At 50.3% G+C, this 12,518-nt stretch overlaps 1 pseudogene; it reads right to left on the bottom strand.

The window, feature by feature from the left end:
- Positions 1-10,916: 10,916 nt before the first annotated feature.
- On the bottom strand, positions 10,917-11,041 carry LOC137380459 (U2 spliceosomal RNA; annotated as a pseudogene).
- Positions 11,042-12,518: the final 1,477 nt, after the last annotated feature.

Raw genomic sequence — 12,518 nt, 5'->3', positions numbered from 1 at the left:
AGCTCTCTGTGTGTACCTTTTGGAAGAAAAAACGCGAGCATGTCTCATCCTGCTTAACGGAGCGGACTGTGGACCAGAAGATGATCTTGCAGACCTCCGTGGCAAAGAGCGAAGCCTGTTGGCTCTTCATCTCTTGGAGATCCTCCTTGGCCTCGACCCCCATCGACTGCAGCAGGAGCTGATTCTGCATTCTTTTCTGGAGTCGGGACTTTTCCCTCTGTGTCTCTCTCAGCCTTTGAACACCTTTGAGGTTAAAGAACCTCTTGATGTTCGCCTTGATTGCTTCCCACCAGTGCACTGGAGATTCGATGAGGGGTTTCACAGTTCTCCAACCTTTGTAATCCCTTTTGAGTTCCTCAATGTTCTCTGGGGTTTTACGTTCATCTTCCATAATCCCCTGCCAACCCGCTGGTCATCCTGTAAGTGACAGTCAGCCAGTAGGAGGCAATGGTCAAAAAAGAACACCAGCTTGACGTCAGTGGATCTGATCGTGAGTGCAAGGAACACAAACAGGAAGTCAATCCTGGAACGGGCTGACCCATTCGGTCTTGACCAGGTGTATCTACGCTGCGCTCCGTCTGCAGGTTTGCTGAAGACTTCGTTTAACTTGGCATCTTTTACTGTTTCCATTAGGAATTTAGGGGAGGCAGTGGCCTAGTGGTATTGTCACTGGACTAGTAACCCAGAGACCCAGGGTATTGCTCTGGGGACATGGGTTCAAAACCCACCACAGCAGAAGGTGGAATTTGAATTCAATTAATAAATCTGGAATTAAAAGCTAGTCTAATGATGGCCATGAAACCATTGTCGATTGTTGTAAAAACCCATCTGGTTCACTAATGTCCTTTAGGGAAGGAAATCTGCTGTCCTTACCTGGTCTGGCCTACATGTGACTCCAGACCCACAGCAATGTGGTTGACTCTTACATGCCCTCTGAAATGGCCCAGCAAGCCACTCAGTCAGGGTAATTAGGGATGGGCAATAAATGCCGGCTTGGCCAGCGACGCCCACATCCCATGAATGAATAAAAAAAAAAATCTGGACGTTGCATCCAGCTTACTGACATCACTGCCAGATTGACCAGCTGCATCAATGATGTAGTTGAAGTCACCACCTAGAATGACTGGCCTGGATGTCACTAGCAGCAGTGGGAGCTGCTGGAGGAGAGTCAGCCACTCGCTGCATTGAACCGGGCCGAACACGTTGATTAACCGGAACGGAGCATTGTTGTACATTACATCTGCTACGAGGAGGCCATCCCCCCCCACCACCTCCTTTACTTTGGAGATGGTGAAGTTGCCTCCCTGCAGCAGAATACCCAGGCCAGAGGAACGGGAATCATTTCCCCCTGGCCAGATTGATGGCCCATGGGACCACCATCGTGACCATTGTCTGTAAGTGCTGAGGTGCAGTATTCCACACTCTGGCAGTCGGTCGGCTTTGACCTTGGCAAGGTAACCCAAGGTCGAAATACATCTGTAGTGGATTTAATGCTATGCACGTTAGTGAAAGCAATCTTTAAACCTATTTAAAGCTGGATGTTGCTTACCACTCCAGTCTTTACTAGTCCCAGTCCTTGGGTATTTTCCTGCATACCCGTGGTGTTCGCAAGCTGTTGCACAGTCAATGGGCTCAAGAAACTTTCCTGGTCACTCAGGGGGTGGGGGTTTGTTCCGCTGGGGTGACATCGGTGGGGGGAGGTGGGCACAATCTTGCAGGTAGCAAGGTTTAGATTGTTCTCTGCTCGTGCTATCTTTCTCCTCCATTCCTCCTCAAAGACATTGCTGCTCTCGGCTTCCCGGAACTGGGGTGCATAGGGCGTTTCACTGCTGCTCCCAGACTCCCGGAGCTGGAGTGCACTGGGCATCTCTCTGGGTTCAGCACTTTGGGGTTGGGGCATGCTGGGCCCATCGCTACTTCCAGTGCTATGGAGCTGAGGTGGGGGGGGGGCTTTCTCTTCCAGCTCCTTTGTGTTCTGCCGCTTCTTTTGCAGGTACCGTCTTTCTGGCCCTTCCTCATCTGATGAGGAGCAGTTGCTGTAGTCCATCAGATGTTAGCCTCCTCTTGCCACTGGTTTGGGTGGTAACCTGTTCCTTTTTTGGGAGCTTCTTCTTTGTGGTTCTCCTTTTGACCACTTGCCACTCACCCAGTTGTCCTTCTGCTGGCTCCTTCTCTATTGATTATGTGTGTTGAGGAGGTGGTTTCGGGCACAGGGTAGGTGTTGGGTCGCTTGTTGCAGCGACCTCTCCTTTTTCTTAGACCGATTTTCCTCGCTGGGGGGAGGGTTGCTGTTCTCCTTCGCAGCACCAGGTGCGTTCACCATTCTTTCCTCCAGCCTTTCCTGTGACTTTGCCGCCTATGCATAACTGAGGCAATGTTTTTTGGGCAGGTCTTGTAGAGGTGGCTTGCCCCACCACATAGGTTGCATAAAGGCCCCCTCGACAAAAAAAAACACACAGGTTGCAGCACTTACCCTGCTTACAGCCCTTTGTCTGATGGCCTTCCTGCTTGCAGTTCTTGCAGATGACTGTGCTGCAGTTGGCCGCCACATGACCAGATTTGGTCCGACAAGGTCTGGGCTGCCCTGCGTAGACCAAGAAGCCTCAACTTCCCCTGATCGCGAAGCTGGAGGGAGGATGGATGACAGCTCCATTGGTGTCCACCTTCAAGGTGACCTTGACCTTGGTCCAAATCCCAAACGGGTCCTTGATCTCGGTGCTGCTCTTGGCCACCTCGACGTACCTGGCGAGGAAAATGAGCACATCCACGACAGGAACATGGGGGTTGTAGAGGTGGACTGTCACCATCCGGTTCCATTGCGACGGCAGCGTAAAGAGTGGCTCCGTGGGAGGATCGATAGTGGCGCCTGATTTCCTCTCTCTTTGAACACTTCAGGAACTTGATGCATCCCGCCATGTTTTTGAACATCACATCAAAATAGCCACTGCTGGGGATGTCCTGCAGGTGGAAGATGTCCGCAGGTTGGAATCCACAGCATTCAAACAGGATTTTCTTAATGACGAAGGCATGGTCGATGGGTGCACATCCTTCGCTATCTTACACCGCCACCCCAATGGTGTTACACACACTCTGGCCTGGAGCTCTGTTGGTTGCAGCTATTTTTTGCTTGAAGCTTTTCTGGGACAGTCACAAAGACCCCAACCAACAGGAAAACAACAACCATGGTAGATCTCCAATCCCAAAGGGCGAAATGCTGTAAAAACTACGCTGAAACCAACCACCGCACCCCCCCCCCAACCCCCGCAAGATGCCCAAAAAACAACCACCACCACCTGCAGGATCAAGGGCCTCTGATCATGGTCTCTCCCCTGACAGGTAAGTACCTAATTTCCCAGTTTACTTTAGCCAGCTCTGTCCTCAAACCCTCATAATTACCTTTATTTAAAGTTTAAAACACTCGTCCGAGATCCACTCCTCTTACCCTCAAACTGAATGTGAAATTCAGTCATTCATGTTGTGATCGCTTCTACCTAGGGGTGCCTTTATTAAGAGGTCATTAATTAATCCTGTCTCATTACAGATTACCAGATCCAGAGCAGCCTGAACTCTAGTTGGCTCTAGAACATGCTGCTCAAAGAAACTGTCCCTGGCAGGGGAGAGACCCTTCTCACCACCAGCCAAGCTACATCTTGGTGCTTGTTTGAAAGTTCTGGCGATGAGGCATTCCGCCAAATGACTTTGGCGGTCTGCTCAGGGAACCATCAGACAGGATCCCCCGTCTCCTTTTCCCGTAGGGTCTTGAGGACATTCCGTGCAGACCACTGCCTGATGGATCGGTGGCCAAAGTTGTTTTCCCGCAGAAACTGCTCCACGAAGGATACGTGGTACGGCACGGTCCAACTGCATGGAGCGTTCCGCGGCAATGTGACCAGGCCCATTACCCACAATGGAGAGAGATCGCTGCCCTCACATGCCCAACTTTTGTCGTACCTTGGCTACTCGCTCCTCCCAGGTTTTGGTGCACGCCCCGGCCCTTCTGAACCATATCCCCAGCACCTTCAGGTAGTCTGACCTGACGGTGAAGGGGACAAAGGATCGGTCAGCCCAGTTCCCAAAGAACAGGGATGCAGGGATGGTGCAGGAGGGAGGGTTTTGGTTTCCTGGATAATTGGGGCTCTTTCTGGGGTAGGTGGGACCTCTACAAACAGGATGGTCTTCACCCGAACCAGAGGGGTACCAATATCCTGGGGGGGAGGTTTGCTAGTGCTCTTCGGGGGGGTTTAAACTAATTCAGCAGGGGAATGGGAACCTAAATTGTAGTGCCAGTGTACAGGATGTTGAGAGTAGTGAGGTCAGGGATATGGTTACAAGGACGCAAGAGGGCACTGGCAAGCAAGAACCTGGTTTAAAGTGTGTCTATTTCAACGCCAGGAGCATCCGGAATAAGGTGGGTGAGCTTGCAGCATGGGTTGGTACCTGGGATCTCGATGTAGTGGCCATTTCGGAGACATGGGTAGAGCAGGGGCAGGAATGGATGTTGCAGATTCCGGGATTTAGATGTTTCAGTAAGAACAGAGAAGATGGTAAAAGAGGGGGGGGTGTGGCATTGTTAATCAAGGAGAGTATTACAGCGACAGAAAGGACGTTTGAGGACTCGTCTACTGAGGTAGTATGGGCCGAGGTTAGAAACAGGAGAGGTGAGGTTACCCTGTTGGGAGTCTTTTATAGACCTCCGAATAGTTCCAGAGATGTAGAGGAAAGGATAGCGAAGATGATTCTCGACAGGGGCGAGAGTAACAGGGTAGTTGTTATGGGGGACTTTAACTTTCCAAATATCGACTGGAAATACTATAGTTCGAGTACTTTAGATGGGTCAGTTTTTGTCCAGTGTGTGCAGGAGGGTTTTCTGACACAGTATGTAGACAGGCCAACCAGGGGCGATGCCACATTGGATTTGGTACTGGGAAATGAACCCGGCCAGATGTTAGATTTAGATGTAGGTGAGCACTTTGGTGATAGTGATCACAATTCGGTTAGGTTTACCTTAGCGATGGGCAGGGACAGGTATATACCGCAGGGCAAGAATTATAACTGGGGGAAAGGAAATTATGATGCGATTAGGCAAGATTTAGGATGCGTAGGATGGGGAAGGAAACTGCAGGGGATGGGAACAATCGAAATGTGGAGCTTATTCAAGGAGCAGCTACTGTGTGTCCTTGATAAGTATGTACCTGTGAGGCAGGGAGGAAGTTGTCGTGCGAGGGAGCCGTGGTTTACTAAAGAAGTTGAAGCGCTTGTCAAGAGGAAGAAGAAGGCTTATGTTAGGATGAGACGTGAAGGCTCAGTTAGGGCGCTTGAGAGCTACAAGCTAGCCAGGAAGGATCTAAAGGGAGAGCTAAGAAGAGCAAGGAGAGGACACGAGAAGTCATTGGTGGATCGGATCAGGGAAAACCCTAAGGCTTTCTATAGGTATATCAGGAATAAAAGAATGACGAGAGTTAGATTAGGGCCAATCAAGGATAGTAGTGGGAAGTTGTGTGCGGAATCAGAGGAGATAGGGGAAGTGTTAAATGAATATTTTGCGTCAGTATTTACAGTAGAGAAAGAAAATGTTGTTGAGAATACTGAGATTCAGGCTACGAGGCTAGATGGGATTGAGGTTCACAAGGAGGAGGTGTTAGGAATTTTGGAAAGTGTGAAAATAGATAAGTCCCCTGGGCCAGATGGGATTTATCCTAGGATTCTGTGGGAAGCTAGGGAGGAGATTGCAGAGCCTTTGTCCTTGATCTTTATGTCGTCATTGTCGACAGGAATAGTGCCGGAAGACTGGAGGATAGCAAATGTTGTCCCCTTGTTCAAGAAGGGGAGTAGAGACAGCCCTGGTAATTATAGACCTGTGAGCCTTACTTCGGTTGTGGGTAAAATGTTGGAAAAGGTTATAAGAGACAGGATTTATAATCATCTTGAAAAGAATAAGTTCATTAGAGATAGTCAGCACGGTTTTGTGACGGGTAGGTCGTGCCTCACAAACCTTATTGAGTTTTTCGAGAAGGTGACCAAACAGGTGGATGAGGGTAAAGCAGTGGATGTGGTGTATATGGATTTCAGTAAGGCGTTTGATAAGGTTCCCCACGGTAGGCTATTGCAGAAAATACGGAAGTATGGGGTTGAAGGTGATTTGGAGCTTTGGATCAGAAATTGGCTAGCTGAAAGAAGACAGAGGGTGGTGGTTGATGGCAAATGTTCATCCTGGAGTTTAGTTACTAGTGGTGTACCGCAAGGATCTGTTTTGGGGCCACTGCTGTTTGTCATTTTTATAAATGACCTGGAAGAGGGTGTAGAAGGGTGGGTTAGTAAATTTGCAGATGACACTAAGGTCGGTGGAGTAGTGGATAGTGCCGAAGGATGTTGTAGGGTACAGAGGGACATAGATAGGCTGCAGAGCTGGGCTGAGAGATGGCAAATGGAGTTTAATGCGGAAAAGTGTGAGGTGATTCACTTTGGAAGGAGTAACAGGAATGCAGAGTACTGGGCTAATGGGAAGATTCTTGGTAGTGTAGATGAACAGAGAGATCTTGGTGTCCAGGTGCATAAATCCCTGAAGGTTGCTAACCAGCTTAATAGGGCTGTTAAGAAGGCATATGGTGTGTTAGCTTTTATTAGTAGGGGGGTCGAGTTTCGGAGCCACGAGGTCATGCTGCAGCTGTACAAAACTCTGGTGAGGCCGCACCTGGAGTTTTGCGTGCAGTTCTGGTCACCGCATTATAGGAAGGATGTGGAAGCTATGGAAAGGGTGCAGAGGAGATTTACTAGGATGTTGCCTGGTATGGAGGGAAGGTCTTACGAGGAAAGGCTGAGGGACTTGAGGGTGTTTTCGTTGGAGAGAAGGAGGAGGAGAGGTGACTTAATAGAGACATATAAGATAATCAGAGGGTTAGATAGGGTGGATGGTGAGCGTCTTTTTCCTCGGATGGTGATGGCAAACACGAGGGGACATAGCTTCAAGTTGAGGGGTGATAGATATAGGACAGATGTGAGAGGTAGTTTCTTTACTCAGAGAGTAGTAGGGGCGTGGAATACCCTGCCTGCAGCAGTAGTAGATTCGCCAACTTTAAGGGCATTTAAGTGGTCATTGGATAGACATATGGATGAAAATGGAATAGTGTAGCTCAGATGGTTTCACAGGTCGGCGCAACATCGAGGGCCGAAGGGCCTGTACTGCGCTGTAATGTTCTAATTCTAAAAAACATGGCCTCGCTCTTGCCATGGTTAACTTTGGCTCCCGAGGCCAGTTCGAACTGGTCGCAGATGCTCATCAGTCTGCGCACGGACAGCGGATCCGAGCAGAAGACGGCGACGTCATCCATGTACAGGGAGGTTCTCACCTGAGTGCCTCCGCTGCCTGGGATTGTCACCCCTCTTATGCTCGCATCCTTCCTAATAGACTCAGCAAAGGGTTCAATACAGCAAACAAACAAGATCAGGGAGAGCGGACAGCCCTGTCTGACTCCAGATTGGATCGGGAAACTTTCCGAATCCCACCCATTGATTGAGACTGTGCTACCGATGTTTGTGTAGAGCAGTTTGATCCAATTGCAGATTCCCTCCCCCAACCCCATTTTGGAAAGCACGTCCATCATGTAGGTGTGCGATATCCTGTCAAAAGCCTTCTCCTGGTCCAGGCTGATGAGGCAGGTGTCCACCCTCCTGTCCTGCACATAGGCGATCGTATCCCTGAGTAGCGCGAGACTACCAGAGATCTTCCTGCCGGGTACAGTACAGGTCTGATCGGGGTGAATCACCAACTCCAGAGCAGACTTGACTCGACTGGCTATGACTTTGGACAGAATCTTGTAGTCCACGTTAAGCAGTGAGATGGGCCGCCAATTTCTGATTTCTGCCCTCTCCCCCTTCCGCTTGTAAATGAGGGTGATGATGCCTTTCCTCATGGATTCTGAAATGCTACCGGCCAGGAGCATACTCTCGTATGCTTCCAGCAGGTTTGGGCCGACCCAGTCCCACAGGACCGAGTACAACTCGACCAGTAAGCCGTTGCTTCCGGGAGTTTTACTTGTCTCGAAGGACTCGACGGCCTTTGTCAGCTCGTCCAGAGTTAGCGGCTTGTCCAGTCTCTCCCTCCTGCTGTCATCTAAGACCTCTGTGATAGATGACAGGAAGGACTGGGAGGCTCTGCGGTCTGTTGGCTTTGCATCATACAGCCCAGCATAAAAGGATTTGCTGATCCTTGGTATGTCGGACTGCGAAGACGTTACCGAGCCATCTTCTTCCTTCAGGTTGCTGATGACAGAGCTCTCTCTGTGTACCTTTTGGAAGAAGTAACGCGAGCACGTCTCATCCTGCTCGATGGAGCGGACTCTGGACCGGAAGATGATCTTGGAGGCCTCCTTGGCAAAGAGCGAGGCCTGCTGACTCTTCACCTCTTGGAGGTCCTCCTTGACCTCGACCCCCATTGACTGCAACCGGAGCAGATTTTGCATACTTTTCTGGAGTCAGGACATTTCCCTCTGTCTCTCTCTCGCCCTCTGAACACCTTTGTGGATGAAGTACCTCTTGACGTTCTCCTTAATCGCTTCCCACCAGTGAACTGGAGACTCAAAGAGGGGTTTCACGGTCCTCCAACCTTTGTAATCCCTTTTGAGTTCCTCAACGTTCTCTGGGGTCAGCAGTGTAGCATCGAGCTTCCACGTCCCTCTGCCAACCCGCTGGTTGTCCTGTAAGTGACAGTCAGCCAGTAAGAGGCAGTGGTCGGAGAAGAACACTGGCTTGACGTCGGTGGATCCAACCGTGACAGCACGGGACACAAACAGGAAGTCAATCCTGGAACGGGCAGACCCGTCCGATCTTGACCATGTGTATTTGCGCTGCGCTCCGTCTGCAAGTTTGCTGAAGACGTCGTGCAGTTTGGCATCTTTAACTGTTTCTATTAGGAATCTGGACGTCGCGTCCAGTTTGCTGTCGTCACTGCCGGATCGTCCAGCCGCATCGATGATGCAGTTGAAATCACCGCCTAGGATGACCGGCCTGGACGTCGCCAGCAGCAGTGGGAGCTGTGTTGTGCCGGGGCGTACACGTTGATCAACCGGAGCGGAGCGTTGTTGTACATCACGTCTGCTACGAGGAGGCGACCGCCCACCACCTCCTTAACTTCGGAGATGGTGGAGTTACCTCCCCGCAGCAGAATACCCAGGCCGGAGGAACGGCAATCATTACCCCCCCGACCAGATCGATGGCCCGTGGGACCACCATCGCGACCACTGCCTGTAGGTGCTGAGGTGTGGTATTCCACACTCCTGCAGAAACAGTAGGTCAGCCTTGACCTTGGCGACGTAATCCAAGGTTGAAACACATCGCGTAGTAGATTTAATGCTGCGCACATTAATGGAAGCAATCCTTACACCCATTTTTTAAAGTTAGTTGTTGCTTCCCATACCATTTGTCCTTGCTAGTCCCAGTCCTTCGGGATGTTCCTGTATACCCATCGTGTGCGCAAGCAGTTTCACATTGGTTGGGCTCAGAAACCCCTCTTGGTTTTTCATGCAGGGTTTGTTCCGCTGGGGTGACATCGCGGGGGGGGTCTTGTAGGCAGCAAAGTTGGGTTGTCCTCTGCTGCTTCCATCTGTTCCTCCTCGAAAACATCACTGCTCCCGGCTTCCCGGAGCTGAGGTGCGCCTGACGTGTCTTTGCTCTTGGTGTCCCGGAGCTGGGGTGCGCTGGCCACGTCGTTACCTGTGGCGCTTTGGGGTTGGGGCACGCCGGGCCCATCACAGCTTCCAGTGTCCGGGGGCCGGGATGCTTTATCTTCCATCTCCTTGGAGTTCTGCCCCCTCCTTTGAAGGGGCTGTCGTTCCAGCATTCCCCTGTCCAGTGAAGAGGAGCTGTTGCAGACTGATTCAGGAGGTAGCCTCCTCTTGCCACTGGTTTGGGTGGTGGCCTGCTCCGCTTTTGGATGTTTTTTCTTTGTGGTTTTCCTTTGTACCACTTGCCACTGACCTGTTTGTCCATCGGCTGCCTCCTCCTCCATTACTTCTGTCTGTGGAGGAGGGGTTTCCGGGCGCAGGGTAGGTGCTGGGTCGCTGGTTTCAGTTGCCTCCCCTTCCTTCTCCTTCTCAGGTTGAAGTTCCTCACTGCGGAGAAGGTTGCTTGTCTCCTTTCGAACACCAGACACCTTCGTCAAACCTTCTCCCGGCCTTTCCTTGGACCTTGCCGCCTGAGCATAACTGAGGCAGCGTTTGGGGCAGGTTTTGTAGAGATGGCCTGCCGCACCGCACAAGTTGCAACACTTAGTCTGCTTACAGTCCTTGGTCTGATGGCCTTCCTCCTTGCAGTTCTTGCAAACAACCATGCTGCAGTTTGCTGCCACGTGACCAGATTTGCCACAGGTGCGACAAACTCTGGGCTGCCCAGCGTCGACCAAAAAGCCTCGACTTCCCCCGATAGCGAAGCTGGAGGGAGGGTGGATGATGGCTCCACTGGGTTCGACCTTCAAGGTCACCTTGACCTGCCGCTTGCTGGTCCAAATTCCAAAGGGGTCCTTGACATCAGTGCTGCTGCCGGCCACCTCGACGTACCTGGCGAGAAAGCTGAGTACATCCACCACCGGAACATGGGGGTTGTAGAGGTGAATCGTCACCACCCGGTCCCGTTGTGATGGAAGCGTGAAGAGCGGCTCCGCTGAGGATCGACAGTGGCGCCCGGTCCCCTTTCTCCTTGAACGCCTTCAGGAACTTGATGCATCCCGCCACGTTCCAGAACGTCACGTCGAAGTATCCACTGCTGGGGAAATCCTGCAGGCAGAAGACGTCCGTAGCTTGAAATCCACAGCAATCGAAGAGAATTTTCTTGATGAAGAAGGTGCAATCGACTGCTGCATCTCCTTCCTTGTCCTTCACGACCACCCGAACGGTGTTGCGCACTCCCAGGCCTGAAGCTCGAAGATTGGTTATAGCCATTTTACTCAAAGCCTACCCAGGATCAAAAGACAATTATCATGGTCTCTTCTCGTAAGCACTGATAAGAACAGATACTACACTTGATCTTGGCCAAAAGGCCGAGAGGCTCATTAGCAATGACGTGCAGGGGTGCGTGAGCCACTGCAGGCAACGGCATTCGGTGCCAATGCGCAGGCACCATTTTTAAAGGGCTTACAGCCCTCAATACACATTTAAAATTTAAAGGGATAGCTAAGTTTAAATTTCCTAGAACTAAATAAAATAAACGTACTATGCATAAACCCAACCCCAATGGCAAATCAAAACATTCCTGCTCTTTTCCCTCTTGGAATACAGATATTTAAAATTTGACCTCTCCACCCCCCCGCCCCCCCCCCCCCGCCCAAAAGTTTGTCACCTTTGCCCTTTACCCCTTCCCATCAGCACCACCCCCAACCAATCCACAGCATTTTAATCCTGCTCCCCACCTCTGCAGACAAAAATCCTCCTGCCCCCTCCCCACAGGTGTTGCGCCACATTTCTCTGAACGGGAACTCAAAGGCGCAGCATTGTTGGCCGCCCGAACGAAGATCGGTGCGGCGATAAAGGAGGCGACAGGACACTCATTAAATCAGTTATGTAAATTAGTTGACATATTTAAATGGGGGTCCCATCACCAAGCGGCAGATCAGCTGCCACAAGGCCTCGCTGCCACTGCTGAGATCAGCACGGGGCCTGTCGCCGTTGGGGTCGGTTGTGGGCCTCCGCCACACCCATCTTCATTGCTCCCCACCTATGTTCCAGACGGCAGAGGGGCTTTAAAATCCAGCCCAGTGTCCCATCCTTCAAAAAAAAAACTGCTCTGAGGAAGGCCAAATCCCTGTGCTTTCCTTGAAATTACCTGCTTTCCAGTCCTTGTAAAAGTTCAACTTCCTTTTAAAGTACCCATTAAGTTCAACTTTTGTTATGAACTTGCTTTCAAAACATTGCAGGAATTCCAACTATTTGCAGGTGCCTTCCACTGAGCAAAAAATCCTTTTCTCAGTTTTTAAAACACATAGAATTCTAAGTTGAGTACAAAAAAAACCTTTGTAACACCATAATGTTGGCTCTGAATCCTGAAAGTTCCCCTCTAAGCTGCACACCACCTGACTTGGAACTATATCGCCGTTCCTTCACTGTCACTGGGTTAAAATCCTGGAACTCCCTTCCTAACAGCACTGTTTGTGTACCTACAACCCAAGGACAGCAGCAGTTCAAGAAGGCAGCTCACCATCACCTTGCCAATTATGGATAGGCAATAAATGCTGGCCTAGCCAACGACACCCACATCACATGAATGAATATCATATTACTATACCTTACATGAACTACAGAAAAAATGGACATAGCTATGCTCTCTCTCTCTATCCTATAAGTCGAGAGCACCATTATCAAGGTCTAGCACCAGTCCCAACTGGTTATCATATAGAAAAACTTGTGGACATTTTAAATTAGAAACCTTTATGAAAAGGGAAGAAATTTTGAAAATCAATAGAAAATATTAGTAGGAAATGCATACAAGAAATGGTCATTGTAAATAAAAATTATGTGATTTATTCAATACCA

This window comes from Heterodontus francisci, chromosome 19 (genome assembly GCF_036365525.1).
Source record: "Heterodontus francisci isolate sHetFra1 chromosome 19, sHetFra1.hap1, whole genome shotgun sequence".
Classification (NCBI taxonomy): Eukaryota; Metazoa; Chordata; class Chondrichthyes; order Heterodontiformes; family Heterodontidae; genus Heterodontus; species Heterodontus francisci.
The sequence above is the reverse complement of the archived record's forward strand: the minus strand, read 5'-3'. Positions and strand labels throughout refer to the sequence as shown.